Below are 18,724 nucleotides of genomic sequence, written 5' to 3'. Positions count from 1 at the left end.
ATAAGGTAATCCAGCCACGTTAAGATTATCCCTGGAAAATCAGCCTTGGTCTTCTAACTCCCACGGAGGGTTTTCTTCCTCTCTTTCCTGGTAAAGCAATCCCTATTACTTCCCAGTCACTGTATAACACTCATACACAGAAACTCCAATGGAATCCATCCCCTAGTGCCCACTGCACTGCGCATGTTTCCTTCAGCAGTGAATTTTCAATTGCACATTCATAAGATGAATTTGATCCTATTACATTCAGTGTACTGTTAATACAAAAATGACAAAAAAAAACAGTTTCTTCTGTATCTCTTTCAGAGAGAGACGTATTATCCATCTTACAAGGTATATGAAGACGAAGATAAACACTTAACATGCTGCATGTGAAGAAGTTGTGTTCCTCTGTTCATACATCACAGGCATGAGAAAAGCTATGCAGAAGAAGGAAGGGCACATTATGAAGTATCATCACTAGTTTCTTTTTAGGCCATCTGTGTAGAATATGTACTTATAATTTACCCATTACTTGAATGTCTTAATGTTATGAACAAAACTAAGCAGTTACTGAAAGTTTCAGAAAAGCAAAACATAACAAAAAGTCTATAGAACATTAAGATATAATGAAGCTATCCAGAAAAAATAAAAAAGAACATGCATGGATAAACAGCAACTAGCTATCTCAATTCTCTAGAAACATGGTTTGAAAAGAAATCTAATGGCCTCACTGAGCAAACAAAACGTGAGTGTCACAGTCTACAAACTGGAGTTCATGTAGCAGTCTCTACTCTTTAGATACTAACAGCCTATTTGACTCCTGGTTTACACATTATTCAGAGATCTCTCTCCTTCTCTTCCTCTTTCCCTATTTCACACTATCTCTCTCCCTCCCTCCCTCTTCCTCTCTCCCTCTCCCTCCCTCTGTCTTTCTTTATTTTTTTTAAGGCGAGATATTTTCCACCCTCTGGTTCACTCCTCAATTGTTGACAGTAGCTGGGGCAGGCCCAGGCTGAAGCCAAAAGTCATCTGGGTCCCCATGTAGGTGGCTGTGGCCCAAGCACTCAAACCATCACCTATTGTCTCCCAGGATGTACATGACAGGAAGATGGACTGGAAGCAGAGGTCTGAGCTGATTCCAGGAATTCCAATATGGGATGCAGGCAGCCTAAGCAATGGTTTAACCAGATGTGTCACAATGTCTGCTCCCTTAAGATTTCCAAGTCAAATTCTATAGCAGTTAATGGGACAGAGGGAGAAGGAACAAGTTCTAGAACTAACTCATTAGAAAATACTCCCATATATATAACTTTACTTTATATTAACTATTATATACAACATAATTATACACAATCTATCATATATATAATCTAATCAGCAGATATAAATTCTTCATAGTCTATTAGAAACAAGACATGAAGCTTACTGTTTGACTTAATTTTAACTGAATATTTCGTTGATTCACTGTAACTATGTGAATTTCTATGCTCAAAGCAGAGAAACATCAGTTTGCTGCCTCCTTGGTCAACAGTCTCATCTCTCTTCCAATTCTCACCTGCTACAGTGAGGGAAGCTGGACGTAAATTCTGTACACTGAAATATTAAAAATATGAAATTACATATATAAAGGACTCCTCTTAATTTTCATTCCAGGAACACAACACAATCATATTTAACACCTACAGTAGTAGTAATAGTAATAATAATAGTAACAACAACAAAAACAATGAAGTCAGTTTACCAGCTAACTAAAGCTAGGAGATCTTAAAATAATGGAACAAATTTAGTTTGGTTGGGCCAGGAATATTTGATGTACATAAAAACAATGCTGGATTCTGCAATCTAGTAAGAATAATTGGATATTAGTCTCAAGCAGTGAAATATGTAACAGAATACATCCAAAAAGGGAAATTAATTTCTTTGACATAGGATTAATCTCAAGATATCCTATGAGTCAATTAAATTTGGTTTAGAATATTACCCTGGATGTAAACGTGTGTGGTTAATTGTCTTGATTTGCTTGTTGTTTTATTATCAACTTCAGTTGATTTCAAAATCAAATGAAATTAAGGGTTTTTGCAAAGGAAATACATGTAGTTGCTCATATCATTAAAGAATATTTAATAATATAAGGATACTTTAATAATACATATAATAGTATGGAATAATTCGATATTGCTAATTTTTTGACCAATCCACAAATTATCTTAAGTTTTGTGCACTATGAATTCAAAGATAGTAGGACAAGAAAGGAATTTATTTTATTGATGAAGGAGAGAAATCAGCTGGATGATTGTCAAGGCCACCCAACATGGGAGAACAGAGTGTACACGTGGCTCTGCATAAAGTCTTGTCCTCTTCCACTCCTATGAGGCTCCCCCCACCCTTCCAAGTCCCACATGTCTTCCTCAGAGAAACGTAGTTTCTCAGCAGATAACTAAAAGGTTGTGGAATATGTTAACATAAAGTCATAGGAAGGTACAAAAGAAAAAGAGTGACTGTTGATCTCCCTAATTGCTTTACTTAATCCCTCTAATATTTCATCAGAAAATAAGGACATCTGTCAAAAGACCTAACCAAGCTGATAATGTTTCTGCTTTGCATTATGTACCAATCTTACATTAAAAAAAATCAATCCATTGCATGCATTGTGGTGCAGTTGGATAAGCCATCATCTGGGATGCCCACATCCCATACTGAAGTGTCTGGCAGAGTCCCAACTATCATGCTTCTGATCCAGTTTCGGACTAACGCACCTTGGAGGCAGCAGAAGACGGCTCTAGTACTAGATCTGGTACCATTCAGGTAGGAGACCCAGATAAAGTGTTTGGATTCTGGCTTTAGCCTGATCCAGACCCAGCTATTGAGGGCAATTGGGGAGTGAACCAGGGGATGGACAATCTCTCTGATCTTTCTCTGTTTCTCTCTTCTTTTTGTCACTCTGCTTTTCAAATAAATAAATATTTCAAAAGAAGCAATCTATCAAGCTTTCCTTTCTAGTAATTTTATTATTTCTGGTAGCACATAACTAATCAGAAACTGCCTGAATCTGAGTGGATAGAAGAAAAAAATTTTTTTTAATTTTCAGGCAAATTGTTACTTTATTGACTGTTCCTCATTAACTGATCACTTTCCTTTGGATACAGAGGAAACAGTTGTGGATATGGAGGAAAAAGCCACTTCGCATTGTCTGTTAATGTTCCTCTCCTATGACATAAATAACCAGCATTTGTGTGCACTTTAATGAAATTACCTTGAAATCCACTAAGAGACCGTATGAAAATGAGGAAGAAAGACAGCACTGTCTGCATCTTCAGATCTTCTGGAAGTCATATTAGTTAAGGCTATCAACAAGAATAAAGGTTATGTTATGGATTTTAAATGCACAAAGGAATTGGAACAGAATTTATTATATTTGCTTATAGGTGATTAGTTCAACTATGGTACATTCCCACAAATAATTCTGTAGCCATTAACCATGATTTACAAGTTGAATGGTATGGAAGGAAGTTCTTAATATGTTAAAGGAGAAAAATAAGATTACAATTCAACATTTAAAAATTATGATCCCTTTTTAAAAAGCACATTATTTCTGCCCAGAGGAGAGTAACAGGATCTACCACATGTTATACACAAGGGTGTCAGCTCTGAAAATCAGCTTTCCTATCTGAAGCAGTGCCTGCTGTAAAGTAGGTGCTGAGAAATGTCTGTGGAATGAATACATATTGAGTAGGCATTCAACAGCGAGTATTTGCTTTATAATTCTTCTCATTTTTTAAAAGATTTTATTTATTTATTTGAGTGGTAGAGTTACAGACAGTGAGAGGAAAAGACAGAGAGAAAGGTCTTCCTTCCGTTGGTTCACTTCCCAGATGGCCGCAACGGCTGGAGCTGCGCCAATGCAAAGCCAGGAGCCAGGTGCTTCTTCCTGGTCTCCCCACGCAGTTGCAGGCACCTAAGCTCTTGGGCCATCCTCTACTGCTATCCCAGGCCATAGCAGAGAGTTAAGATTGGAAGAGGAGCAACCGGGACTAGAACCGGTGCCTAAATGGGATGCCGGTGCCACAGGCGGAGGATTAACCTAGTGTGCCATAGTGCCGGCCCCCAATTCTTCTCATTTTTAAAGCTTTCTACAATAGACATGAATTTCTTCTAGGGTAAAACATACTAACAAATTTGATTCAATTTTAAGTTCAATATAGTTGATTATGGTATTATTTAAAATCACAAATTAAAACAATTTAAAACTGGAAATATATTCTCACGTGGCCAATAACACTGCAAACCATAAGTCAGCTACAAAGTCGTGACTTACAAGAACATTTTAAAAATCTCAGAGAAAATACAGATGACAAAACATATACACGCACAACACAGTTTCAAATAATTAAAACAGAATTGATTTTCTCAGATGATAAGATCACAGCTAATTTTTACTCTTTAAGAAATAGCTTGGAGAGATGAGAATTTGATATAACACTTAAAATGCCACTTGGATGCCCACATCTTTTATCATGCTATCTAGGTTTGAGTCCTGTTTCTGCTCTTCGTTCCAGCTTCCTGCAAATGTACTCTTGAGGCAGAAGGCGATGGCTCAATGAGCTGGGTTCCTGCCACTCACATCAAAGACTCAGCTTGAGTTCCTGGCTCCAGGCTTTGGCCTGGCCCAGTCCTGGCCAGTTGAGGAGTGAGCTTTTTCTGTCTAGCTTTCAGATACATAACAAAAGTAGGTAAAAACTAAAAAACAAGAGAAAGAGACAGCTCATTTAAGCACTAGAATACAAATTATCTTAAAACCTCTAAAAGAAAACTTTTACAGAAATCATTTGGGAACTCTACTATTTTAAGAATGTATTTGTCAAATATGAAATTTAAGAATGATTAAAATGATCCTAAAAGGCAAAATTAAGATTCATTCAATACACCTTACCAAAAGAAAACCTGATAGATTAATGTTATACTTTTATATCTTAAATACCAGAAGAAAATCATTGAATGTGCAACCATTAAAGAAAATATTTTTATTTGACAGAGTTAGACAGTGAAGGAGAGAGACAGAGAGAAAGGTCTTCCTTCCGTTGGTTCACCCCCCAAATGGCTGCTATGGCTGAAGCTACGCTGATCTGAAACCAGGAGCCAGGTGCTTATTCCTGGTCTCCCACTCAGGCGCAGGTGCCCAAGCACTTGGACCATCCTCCACTGCCTTCCCGGGCCACAGCAGAGAGCTGGACTGGAAGAGGAGCAATCGGGACTAGAACCTGGTGCCCGTATGGGATGCCGGTGCTGCAGGCAGAGAGGATTAACCAAGTGAGCCACGGCGCCAGCCCCTGAAGAAAATATTTTAATATGAATGTACATTATGGACACAGAGTACTTCAAAGTCTGAAAAAATTGATTCAGAAGATAGTTATTTTAGTTCAAAGAAAAGAAGTATGTTCATATACTGAAAATTGTATCTATGATAAGTTAAATATATTCTCCTTATATTAATAAATAAGTCATTTTAAAAAGAATTTTTTGAAATCTATGCATTTTTATAACATGCATTTTCCATGAACATTTTGAAGTGCTCTAATATCTACATAAATATTGGAAAGGCAACAAAATCAAATGAAGATAGAAAAACGGGGGAAAACATGCAACGTGACAGAAGTTATCATTCTGATAGCTTCCATCTTTCTCAGAGTAACAGCTAAAATATTTGGTAAAGGCTGTTACAAAATAATATTAGTTATCAAATAAGAACTTCACACTTCTTCCTGTTGATGTACAGGCACATAAACTGTATAAAATATAAATTACAATGATTATCTCTTAGTAGGAAGATTAACAGACCTATTAAAAAGACAAGTGTAAATATGTAATAATACTTTTTGCCTTTATAGGCCATTAAAAAGAAACTTTCATCTTTAGTTACAACCTCCTTCAAAGCAAAAATGCCCCCAAATCCACTATGTTGAATGTAAATTTGGGACAACCACGTCCAATGTCCTATTGCAGGTTCATCGTCCCTCTGCATACCCAACCCAGTACTAGGTACCTTTCCTGAAACTTTTCACATATCCCTACTTGCTTGATTAATTAGGTGTGCTTAATAATGGATACACTCATCCTCCCACCAATAATTCAAGCAACTCATTAACAGAAAAGCCCTATATATATATATATATATATATATATATATATATATATAGTATATTAAGCAAGGATTTCAACAGTTTGCCCTCACATAGCAACACCAAGTGAAAAATACTGTTGGAGTACTAGTTATAGCATTAAATCACAATGTACAGCACATTAAGGACAGAGATCTTACATGGTATTTTTTAAAGAATTGCTTAATTTTCTATGCAATTTCCAATTTAACACCAGTTTTTTTTTTCATTTTCAATTATCTTTATATACAGAAGATCGATTCAGTATATACTAAGTAAAGATTTCATCAGTTTGCACCCACACAGAAACACAAGGTGTAAAAATACTGTTTCAGTACTAGTTATAGCATTACTTCACATTGGACAACACATTAAGGACAGATCCCACATGAGACGTAAGTACACAGTGACTCCTGTTGTTGACTTAACAAATTGACACTCTTGTTTATGGCGTCAGTAATCTCCCTAGGCTCTAGTTATGAGTTGCCAAGGCTATGGAAGCCTTTAGGATTCACCGACTTCGATCTTATTCCAATGGGGTCATAGTCAAAGTGGAAGTTCTCTCCTCCCTTCAGAGAAAGGTACCTTCTTCTTTGATGGCCCTGTTCTTTCCACTGGGATCTCACTTGCAGAGATCTTTCATTTAGGTCTTCTTCTTCTTCTTTTTTTTTTTTTCCCAGAGTGTCTTGGCTTTCCATGCCTACAATACTGTCATGGGCTCTTCAGCCATATCCGAATGCCTTAAGGGCTGATTCTGAGGCCAGAGTGTTATTTAGGACATCTGCCATTCTAGGAGTCTGCTGTGTCTCTCACTTCCCATATTGGATCGTTCTCTCCCTTTTTGGTTCTATCAGTTAGTATTAGCAGACATTAGTCTTGTTTGTGTGATCCCTTTGACTCTTAGACCTATCAGTGTGATCAATTGTGAGCTGAAGATGATCACTTGGACTAGTGAGATGGCATTGGTACATGCCACCTTGATGGGATTGTATTGGAATCCCCTGGCGCATTTCTAACTCCACCATTTGGGGCAAGTCTGATTGAGCATGCCCCAAATTGTACCTCTCCTCCCTCTCTTTTTCCCACTCTTATATTTAACAGGGATCACTTCTCAGTTAAAATTTAAACACCTAAGAATAATTGTGTATTAATTACAGAGTTCAACCACTAGTACTAGAACAAAAAAATACTAAAATGGATAAAGATTTACATTGTACATCACATCAACAGTCAGGACAAGAGCTGATCAAGTCACTATTTCTCATAGTGTCCATTTCACTTCAACAGGTTTCCCCTTTGGTACTCAGTTAGTTGTCGCCAATCAGGGAAAACAAATGATATTTGTCTCTTTGGGACTGGATTAATTCACTCAGTATGATGTTTTCCAGATTCCTCCATCTTGTTTCAAATGACCGGATTTCATTGTTTTTGACTGCTGTATAGTATTCTATAGAGTACATGTCCCATTAATTTCTTTATCCAGTCTACTGTTGATGGGCATTTGGGTTGGTTCCAGGTCTTAGCTATTGTGAATTGAGCTGCAATAAACATTAATGTGCAGACAGCTTTATTATAAAGATTTATTTATTTATTTGAAAGTCAGAGATACACAGAGAGAGAGAGAAAGAGGGAGAGAGGCCTTCCATTCACTGGTTCATTCCCCAACGGGCCACAACAGCTGGAGCTGTGCCGATCCAAAGCCAGGAGCTGGGAGTTTCCTCCAGGTCTCCCATGCGGGTGCAGGGGCCCAAGGACTTGGGCCATCTTCCATTGCATCTCTCCCCCACCCCAGGCCATAGCAGAGAGCTGGATTGGAAGTGGAGCAGCTGGGACTAGAACCGGCACCCATGGGGGATGCTGGCACTGCTGGCAGTGGCTTTACCTGCCACACCACAGCACTGGCCCCTGCACTGTTTTTAAATTCATGGCAAAGCACAGGGCCAATTTGTGAACACAGAACAAAAGGAAAACATGGAGTAGCATCCTGGTGATTTTGTCCTATTATGCACTTAGATTTTTTTTTAAAGATTTCTTTATTTGAAAGTTAGAGTTACAGAGAGAGAGAGAGAGAGAGAGAAAGAGAGAGAGAGAGAGAAAGGTTTTCCCATCCACTGGTTCACTCCCCAAATGGTCACAAAGGCTGGAGCTGGGCTGATATGAAGCCAGGAGCCAGGGTACTTCCTTTGGGTCTCAACGCGGGGTGCAATGACCCAAGAACTTGAGCCATCTGCTGCTTTCTCAGTCCATAGCAGAGAGGTGGATTGGAAGTAGAGCAGCCAGGACTAGAACCAGCGTCCATATGGGATGCTGGCCCTGTAGGCAGCAGCTTTACCCACTAAACCTCAGCACTGGCCCAGCACTTAGATTTTAACAGGACTGAATCTACCCAAACCAAATGAAACCCTGATGTGAAAGAGTTATCTGTACCCCCGAGTTTATTGCAGCTAAATTCATAATAGCTAAGATATGGAATTAATCCAGATGTCCATCAACTGATAACTCAATAAAAAAATGTGGTGTATACACACAATGGGATATTACTTGGTCACAAAGAGATCGAAATCTTTTCATAACAAAATGGATGCAATTAGAGACCATTATGCTCAGTGAAATAAACTAGTCCCAAAAAGAGAAATATCATGTTTCCTCTGATTTGTGGTGACTAATTTATATAGCACAAAAATGTAATGTACATGGCTAAAATTAATATCTTGAGATTTGATTGTTTATAGCCCTTGTCTATTCTCCTGAGAAAGAGTGGTTTCCTACTTACTACTTGTTGAATTCTTTATTTAGTAGAGGATAAAGCTTGTGATTATGAAGTAAATTGAAAATATGGTATCACAATTAAAAGAAAAATAAGAAAGGAAGGAGGAGGGTGGGTGAGTTTGCAGGAGGTAGGAAAGAAGGGTGGGGAAGTATCATTATGTTCTTAAAACAATACATGAAATCTATTCCCTTCATATAAATTAAGAAAATAAAAAAAATAATAAAAAAAACTTATCTCCAAACAACAACCTCTCAAAGCTGAACACGACAGGAAGGCAGGAACAAAGTACATTTAGACCAACCAGGAAAAATAAATGGACAAAATGACAGGAGACAGTCATGTCAATAATAATTATAGGACTATATTCATTAATAGTAACCTCACCCATGGAGGAAGTGGACTGGCTGTGCCCGACATATGACTTGGGCATGCATTCAATACCTGACCTTCATTCCCTTTGATAATATATTTTCAAGGATTTTTTTCTTTAATTTTGTTAACATTTAAAAAAATCTGTATGGCATGACAACTACTTAAGGGGAAGATAAAGATTTCTTTCTACTTCTAAATTTTACTGTGATGTTAGGCACAAGCAGAGCGAGTAATGCTCCTCTAGTTTCACATCGGCCTGTAACACATGAGTTGACGCTTGCTGCAAGACGCATGTAACCCATCGTTAGCTTTCTGGTCTGCAGTGTTTAGCTATCAAGCTGATTCCTTAGGATTCCAGATCTTTGCCACTGAAGTGTTCTGAGCTATACCTTAGTGTTTAAAAGAAAAACACTTGAATTTCATTTCATAGGCTGTACTTGTTAAAACTCTCCCCTGTAGTTAGGGATCCTCATGTACTCATAGGTGGGAAATAGGTTAACCTGAAACAACTTGACAGAGGAACTCTCCAGGGAGGCTTGTTTTCCAAAGAAAAGCATTGTTAAGGGAAACAAAATTACAAAGCTACCTGGGTGTGTTTTAAAGCTTTTAAAAAGTAAGTCACCGAAGTTTGTGGATGGAAATGTAGTGCCCAAGACATTTTGCTCTCAAAGATTGTGACACATACAGATGAGTTGGAAAAAAATAAAACAGGATCCAGTCATGTCAGTAATAATTATAGGACTGTGTCCATTAATAATAACCTTGAATTTAACATATTGAAGTTCTCAACTGCAAGATTTAGACTGGCTGAATGGCTTAAATTTAAAACAAAACAAAACAAAATAAAAAACCCAAAACAAGAAACAACATCGAATGATATACCTCTACTAAGAAACTTAAACTTCATCACACAGGCAAAATGAAGTATAATATAAATAATGTAATATAATTTTTAAAAAGTCCTGTGAACCAGACTTTTCTTGCCAATCCTGAAAACATTTTTGAAGGGCCCTAGTGACAAGAAATTATTTTATCCCAGCAAGTAGTTGATATTCATAAAAGTACCAGTAGTTTTATAGCTATAACCACGGTTAGACCTGTATCATATCAGAAAAATGGTTAGTGCAATATAAGGGCCCCCATAGGCATGTCCACATGGCTTAGTTCCCAACTTTATACTATTCCTCTCATATATGCTAGCAAAACTTTTTTAGTTTCAACTAATTTCAATTTGGTTGCCAAAATTTGCACATAAAAGTGTCCTCACAGGAGACAGTGAGGATCCACCATTTAAGAATCATCTACTAGGGAACAGATGGCTCTTGTCAGTGTAGAATTATTATTATTATTTTTTTTGGTGGAGTGTTGGTCATGGTTTCAAGAAGTTATTTTCTCTCATCAAGTGATTGATGGTCATTATAAAACAAGTAGTTTCACAACCATAACTGCTGTTAGACCTGTATCCTATCAGCAAAGTGGTTAATCCAACAATTCCAAATGGGTTCTCAGGGGTCAGTTTCTCTGCTCTCCTATGGCTCCTTTTAATTTCAAACGTGTTTATGTTTGGATAATGAATTATTTGGTTATCTTACCTATGTAACATTGCCATCTTATTCATATATTGATTTTAATATATATAATCTACCTTCTAACACTGATTTCAACATGTATTCCATCTACTCAAAAATCAGGTGAATATGCTATATGTGGTGGATATACCTGCTTGTACTGCAATATTGACTTCAGGGCAGCTCTCCTTCCCCTTTTCATTTTATTTTGGGGCTCTGTTAATCACTACTGACCACAATATTGTGGCCTACCATTCCAACCACAGATAGGCTCATAATCCAGGCATGGATAACCATAGCAACCCATCCAAAGGTGGAGGAGGCACAGAGGATCCATAAAGGCCAGACCACTACTGAATATTAAGCAAGTATCTTTCTGCTAGGATTGTAGGATGGAATAATGTGTTTGGAACTGCTGGAGGCATAATTCCTGGCCCATGAAAATAACATCTCAACAAAAAAGAATTCAGTCAAGGGTGAGGAATAAACATAAAGGCTGAGGGAGTGCTTGATCACAAGTAGACAAATGCACCAGAGTGAACAAAGGGCCTCCCACCCTGATAAGCATGTCTTTACAACTTGTTTCTCAAACTTTTAATTCAACTCTTTAATCTACCCCAGTATCTTTTCCTCTCATGTATGCTAACAAAATCCTTTTTGTTTAAACAAATTTCAATTTGTTTTCTATAACTATACATTTAAGTGTCCTGATATCTTATCTTCCCCAAAGTTCATCTCCAATAATACAAGAAGATATGGGGAATTTAAAATAAAGCCCCATTTCTAATGAAGAAAAATGGCGAAGATATAGCATCCCTTGTCCACAATGATTGGTACCAGAAGCGTTTCAGTCTTGATTTTTTTTCACAGTTTTTATATTTGTATATATGTAATGAGATATCATTGGGATAGAACCCAAGACTAAATAAAACTTTAATTTATGTTTCATATATACTTTTACAAATAGAGTAAAGGTAATTTATGCTATATTTTTAATAATTTTTTACAAAAAAGGGTTTCATATTGATGCTCAAAAACTTTTGAATTTTGGAGCATATTTGAATTTTGCAGCATACTGAATTTTTGGATTAAGATACTTAACCTCTCTATTCACATATAAATTTATATGCACATATATACATTTACTATTCAGTTCTAGGAAAGATATATAATAGTGATGAGAGCACATACTGATTTTCAACTCTCTAGGAAATAATCTGGTGACATCAAATTCTTTTAAAACTGCAAGACTTCTTTTTAAGCATTTAAGGTGTGTCTTGTGACAAGCAACTAACAGTTTTAGGATTTAATTAAGAAGAATTTTTTTTATTAGAAGGACACTGGGGAATTCCAGAACTTAAAAAAAAAAACAAAAAACAAAAACAAGTGTCAAAAAGATCAGAAAGTCAACATCAGGAATCCTGCAGACTTTTTGGGTACCATCTAGTTCCAGTCAACGTCCACCAAGAAAACTCTACGTTCTAATTTCTAAATTTCCAAGAGAGGTCAAGCTTTAGTTGTTTACCTTTTATTATTGAGAAAGCCAGCAATGGATGGGACATCCAGTGATGGGGTATAGAGAAAAAGCAACAAGGATATAACTGCACAGTCAACTCACTGCTATAGTTCTATACATTCATGTTTGGCTAGCCAATCACAACTCCAGGTGCTCACACACATACTACATATATGTGTATATTGTTATGTACATAGCCATAGATGCCATGACCTGCTACCACCTAAATACTCTATGAAGAATGGTAAGCTATGTCCCTACTGGTGTAATCTGAGCCTTGATTCCTGAATTGTTCCAGTTCCTAGAAGGGCAATAATCTGCCACTAAGCTTTCTAACTGTGCACACCAGGAAAGGAAAGGAATTCACTCAGCTCCTAACATCTCCCAGCTATATCGTTATATGGCAGTGATTGCATCTCCCCTAACTAAGCACAGTCAATCCAGTCCACACAGTCCTGCTTCCTCCCATTTGTCCCCTGGGGTTACCTGCCTAAATAACTGCTGCTAGTTTCCAATTCAGTGGAGCTACACTGTATCCATGAAGAACAAATTTCTCCCTTAGGTACTCAAGGGAAATGGGTGATACCAGTGAGTAAAGATGGTTAGAGTAAGTTAATTAGCTGTAATTCTTTTTATTTTATTTTATTTTTTTAACTTTTATTTAGCAAATATAAATTTCCAAAGTACAGTTTATGGATTACAATGGCTTTTTCCCCATAACTTCCCTTCCGCCCGCACTCCTCCCATCTCCCGCTCCCTCTCCCATTCCATTCACATCAAGATTCATTTTCAATTCTCTTTATATACAGAAGATCAATTTAGCATATATTAAGTAAAGATTTCAACCGTTTGCACCCACACAGAACATAAAGTATAAAATACTGTTTCAGTACTAGTTATAGCATTAATTCACATTGAACAACACGTTAAGGACAGATCCCACATGAGACGTAAGTACACAGTGACTCCTGTTGTTGACTTAACAATTTGACACTCTTGTTTATGGCATCAGTAATCTCCTTAGGCTCTTGTCATGAGTTGCCAAGGCTATGGAAGCCTTTTGAGATCGCCGACTTTGATCTTACTCAGACAAGGTCATAATCAAAGTGGAAGTTCATTCCTCCCTTCAGAGAAAGGTACCTTCTTCTTTGATGGCCCCATTCTTTCCACTGGGATCTCACAGAGATCTTTCATTTAGGTTTTTTTTTCCAGAATGTCTTGGCTTTCCATGCCTAAAATACTCTCATGGGCTCTTCAGCTGGGTCTGAATGCCTTAAGGGCTGATTCTGAGGCCAGAGTATTGTTTAGGATATCTGCCATTCTATGAGTCTGCTGTGTATCCCGCTTCCCATGTTGGATCCTTCTCTCCCTTTTTGATTCTATCAGTTAGTATTAGCAGACACTTGTCTTGTTTGTGTGATCCCTTTGACTCTTAGGCCTATCAGTATGATCAATTGTGAACTGAAATTGATCACTTGGACTAGTGAGATGGCATTGGTACATGCCACCTTGATGGGATTGTATTGGAATCCCATGGCACATTTCTAACTCTACCATTTGGGGCAAGTCAGCTTGAGCATGTAATTCTTAGTGACATCAGTCCCCCCTTAATCCCTGATTTCTAATATAATATTCTAACTACATGGAAACAGTGCCTTATTTTGAACACTGGCTCAGAATCTAACTAGTGTACTGAAAAGCAGCTGTGCTGTCAAGTAGAAGATGATGCTCTGTGAGATTGCAGAGCTAAGTCTTTAGAGGACATTCTACCACATCACAAGGTAGACTTTCTAATTAACAGGGAACATAAAATAGTGCATTGCATTTGAATGAGGCCACTCTGTTCATTTATGCTTTTTTTTATTTTTTTAAGAAAGAACTTCTGAGATCAATCTCTTTCACAATAACTACAAAAACAGTTAAATATCTTGGAATAAATTTGACTAAGGAGGTCAAAGACCTCTTTGATGAAAATTATAAAACATTAATAGAAGAAATAAAAAATGGAAAAATCTCCCATGTTAATGAGCTGGAAGAATCAATATCATCAAGATGTCCATACTACCAAAAGCAATTTAGATTCAATGGGGTCCCAATCAAAATACCAAAGGCATTCTTCTCAGATCTAGAAAAAAACAATGTTAAAATTCTTATAGAAACAAAAGAGACCCCAAAGAGCTAAAGCAATCTTATACAACAACAAACAAAGCTGGAGGCATCACAATACCAGATTTTAAGACATACTACAAAGCAGTTATAATCAAAACAGCCTGGTACTGGCAACAAAAACAGATGTGTAGACAAGTGGAACAGAACAGAAACTCCAGAAATCAATCCATGCATCTACAAGCAATTTATCTATGACAAAGGAGCTAAAATCAATCCCTGGAGCAAGTATAGTCTCTAACAAATGTTGCTGGCAAAACTGGATCTCCAATTGTAGATGTATGAAACAAGACCCCTACTTTATACCTTACACAAAAATCCAATGAAAATGGATCAAATACCTAAATCTATGACCTGATATCATCAAATTACTAGAGAACATTGTGGAAAATCTGCAAGTCACTGGCATAGGCAAAGACTTTTGGAAAAGACCCCAGAAGCACAGGCAATTAAAGCCATAATTGACAAATCAGATTATTACATCAAGCTGAGAAGCTTCTGTACTGCAAAAGAAACACTCAGTAAAACAAAGAGACAGCAAAAAGAATGGGAGAAAATATTTGCAATTTATGCAACTGGTCTGCTTGCTGTATCAGAAACATGAGCAGGTCTCTAAGGCTGATGGATCGAACATTAGCTATTGTAGCATGATGAAATACATAGAATTAAAATGATCATATGAAGGAGGAATGATCAAAAGGAGGATCAGATAAGAGCAGTTATAAGGAGGCAACATTGTGTGGATAGCACAATAAACCTGTGAATAAGGAGATAGAATCACGGAAGTCATAGTTAGTTATTCTGCCTGGAACAGAGAAATAATTTCAAAATTTCGACTGTGGATATGGTAGAAGGCTTTTGCTGTTTGGCTAAGGATTTCAGATTTTAACTCATTCTTTAAGTACCAAACATATTTTTCAAATAAATTTAATTATAAGTCTCTTAACTGAGACTTTTGCTTCCAACCACATAGAAAATAGGGAGTAGATTTAATCTCCACTTAAAATAACTAAAAAATGCACAAAGTATATGATACAATAGGTTCAGGCAATTTTTCATAAACAGAAAAACAACAATGCTCCCTGAGAGAAAGCAAACAAACATGAATCCCCTGACTGCCTCTAGTTTATTGTCTGAAAGGTTTGTTTCCAGGATAGAGCACACAAAGTTTTCAGACCATCCCCAATGACATACTAAGTTAAGGAAATGATACTGGTACTCTGCAGGGCTAAGATAGCTAGAGTTCAAGGAGCAAAGTTAATGGAAAAGGAGAGCACTGCTCCAAGCATGTGCTGGAGCACTAGAGGTTCCCTCAAAAATCTTCAGCAGAGTTGGGATCTGCGCTATGTTAAATAAATTCAAGAACTTTCCATTTTTGTTTTCTATTTCGTCCAGAATCACATATACATAGGTTCTGTACAGGAGCCAGGAGCTTCTTCTGGGTCTCCCAAGCCAGTGCAGGGGCCCAAGGAATTGGGCTATCTTCTACTGTTTTGTTAGGCTTTAGCAGAAAGCTGGATCGGAAGTGAAGCAGCTGGGACTTGAACCAGTGCACAGAATGGGATGTCAGCACTGCAGGTGGCAGCTTTACCCGCTATGCCACCTCGCTGGCCCCTCCAGGAGCTTCTTCTAGGTCTCCCACATGGGTGCAGGGGCCCAATCACTTTGGCCATCTTCTACTGCTTTCCCAGGCCATAGCAGAGAGCTGGATTGGAAGAGGAGCAGCTAGGACATGAACCAGCACCCATATGGGATGCTCATGCTGCAGGCGGAGGCTTAGCCCACTATACCACAGCCAGCCTCACAATTTATTCTTTTTTTTTTTTTAAAAAAGATTTTTTTGTTTAATTTACTTGAAAGACAAAGTTACAGACAGAGGTAGAGACAGAGAGAGAGGTCTTCCATCCACTGGTTCACTCTCCAGATGACCGCAACGGCTGGAGCTGCGCCGCTCCAAAGCCAGGAGCCAGGAGCTTCTTTAGGGTCTCCCACACAGGTGTAAGGACCCAAGGACTTGGGCCATCTTCTACAGTTATCCCAGGTCATAGCAGAGAGCTGGATAGGAAGTGCAACAGCTGGGACTAGAATCGGTGCCCCTATGGAATGCCGGCGCTTCAGACCAGGTGTCAACCTGCTGCGCCACAGCGTCGCCCCTCCCCCACACAATTTCTTCTTAACAAGACATTAGGTATACCCCTTTGGAGACTTGAAACAAACACTTAGAAAGGTTAAGTGATAATCCTAAGGGAGCATTATCAGAATAGAAAATGAAAAGGATAAAAACTGAAAAATAACATGGGTTTGATATTTGAGGTTCACTTTCACTTTAGAATTACCAATTTTAGGGAAGCATCTAAAGGGAAGACATTATATAGATAATAGGCAAACTTTTCCCATGATGGTTAAAAGAAAAAGGAAAGAGAAAAATAGAGTACTTTCCCTATAGAAAGATTGTCAAAGCTATCATTCATGATGGTTCATTTTTTTTGTGTGTGGTTTTTTTTTTTTTTTTTTTTTTTTGGTTTGGACTTCGACTGGGTTAAAATATACCTAGATAGTTGATCAACCATTATTCTGGGTGTGTCTGTGAGGGATGAGATAAACATTGAATTTGTAGACTGGGTAAAACAGACTACTATCCCTCACAAAAAGGCTCACCCTGAGAATAAGAATCCACCCGACTAGCTGCTCAGACCTGGGGCATTGATTTTCTGACTCCATCTGAAAATTGGCCCCTCTTGGGTTTCTATTCTGCCAGCTTTCCAACTATTAGTTAGCAGTTCTTCTGGTTCTCATACCTTCAGACTCAGACTAGAACTACACATTGGCATGCCTATGTTCCTGTCTTGCCAAATGCAAATTCTGGGGTGTCTCAGTCATCATTACCATGTATCACATCTGTATCTGTATCTCTATCTATCTATATATCAATCTCTCCACATCTCTTTCTATATAGAGACAAAATTATATGTATATATCTTATATATATATATGTATGTACATATACATGCATACATAGCATGCATAGATCAATCAATCAATCTACACACATACATACTACCGTGTCTGTTTCTCTGGAGAACTTCGGCTACTAGGTCATCTTAGGACAGATTTCCCACAGTTGAGAAGCAGTGTAGTAGTGTTTAAGAATATAAATGTATTTTTTACATGTCTTACTAGATTGCAACTCAGTCTATCATTTGACTCGAACTGGGAAATTGAAAAATGGATATGTAATCCTACTCAAGTCTATTTTATATGCTATAAGAAGCAATGCTTTTTTTTTTTTTTGACAGGCAGAGTTAGACAGTGAGAGAGAGAGAGACAGAGAGAAAGGTTTTCTTTCCATTGGTTCACCCCCCAAATGGCTGCTACAGCTGGCATACTATGGCCGGGACACTACGGCCGGCGCGCTGTGCTGATCCGAAGCCAGGAGCAAGGCGCTTCCTCCTGGTCTCCCATGCAGGTGCAGGGCCCAAGCTCTTGGGCCATCCTCCACTGCCTTCCTGGGCCACAGCAGAGAGCTGGACTGGAAAAGGAGCAACCAGGACAGAATCTGGCACCGCAACCAGGTCTATAACCCAGGGTGCCGGCGCCGCAAGCGGTTGATTAGCCAAGTGAGCTATGGCGCCAGCCAGAAGTGATGCATTTTTAAAATTTGGAATTGTTTTAAATATGTACATATCTGGGGCCAGCGCTGTGGCACAGCAGGTTAAAGCCCTGGCCTGAATCACCGGCATCCCATATGGGCGCTGGTTCTAGTCCCAGCTGCTCCTCTTCCAATCCAGCTCTCTGCTGTGGCCTGAAGTAGCAGTGGAAGATAGCCCTCCCCAAAAAGGTAGCAAAAGCTTAAGTGAATAAACATGTCTCTCATTTAAAATTCTCCCAAAAGGTAAAATCCAAGTTCCTGCTTGCAAAAGCAGATACATTAAGTTCCCAAGGGTTAAATACAACAAATTCATCAACACAAACCCAAAAGAAACTTTCATCAAAATGACAAAGATTTGGGTCTATCACTGTGGTGTAGTAGAATGGGCCTCCACCTGTGGCGCTGGCATCCCATATGGGCATGGGTTTGAGACCTGGCTGCTCCTCTTCCAATGCAGTTCTCTGCTATAGCCTGGGAAAGAGTAGAGGATGGCCCAAGTGCTTGGGCCACTGCACCCACCTGGAAGACACAGACGAAGCTCTTGAT

At 38.3% G+C, this 18,724-nt stretch overlaps 1 protein-coding gene across 3 annotated transcripts in view; it reads right to left on the bottom strand.

The window, feature by feature from the left end:
* Positions 1–18,724, bottom strand: part of LOC133771604 (leukocyte surface antigen CD47-like) — a 158,365-nt gene that overhangs the window by 75,824 nt on the left and 63,817 nt on the right. The window contains exons 10-11 of one of the 3 annotated variants that reach the window (XR_009867596.1): positions 3,236–3,326; positions 341–419 (exon numbers count right to left, since the gene is read on the bottom strand). The exons of 1 other annotated variant lie outside the window; for it this stretch is intronic. The gene's annotated coding sequence lies outside the window, so the exon portion shown is untranslated. Of the gene's footprint in view, positions 1–340; positions 420–3,235; positions 3,327–13,130; positions 14,489–18,724 lie in introns of those variants that run through there. One more of the 3 variants, XM_062207717.1, reaches the window with a different exon arrangement.

Source organism: Lepus europaeus, chromosome 2 (genome assembly GCF_033115175.1).
Source record: "Lepus europaeus isolate LE1 chromosome 2, mLepTim1.pri, whole genome shotgun sequence".
In the NCBI taxonomy this organism is placed as follows: Eukaryota; Metazoa; Chordata; class Mammalia; order Lagomorpha; family Leporidae; genus Lepus; species Lepus europaeus.
The sequence above is the reverse complement of the archived record's forward strand: the minus strand, read 5'-3'. Positions and strand labels throughout refer to the sequence as shown.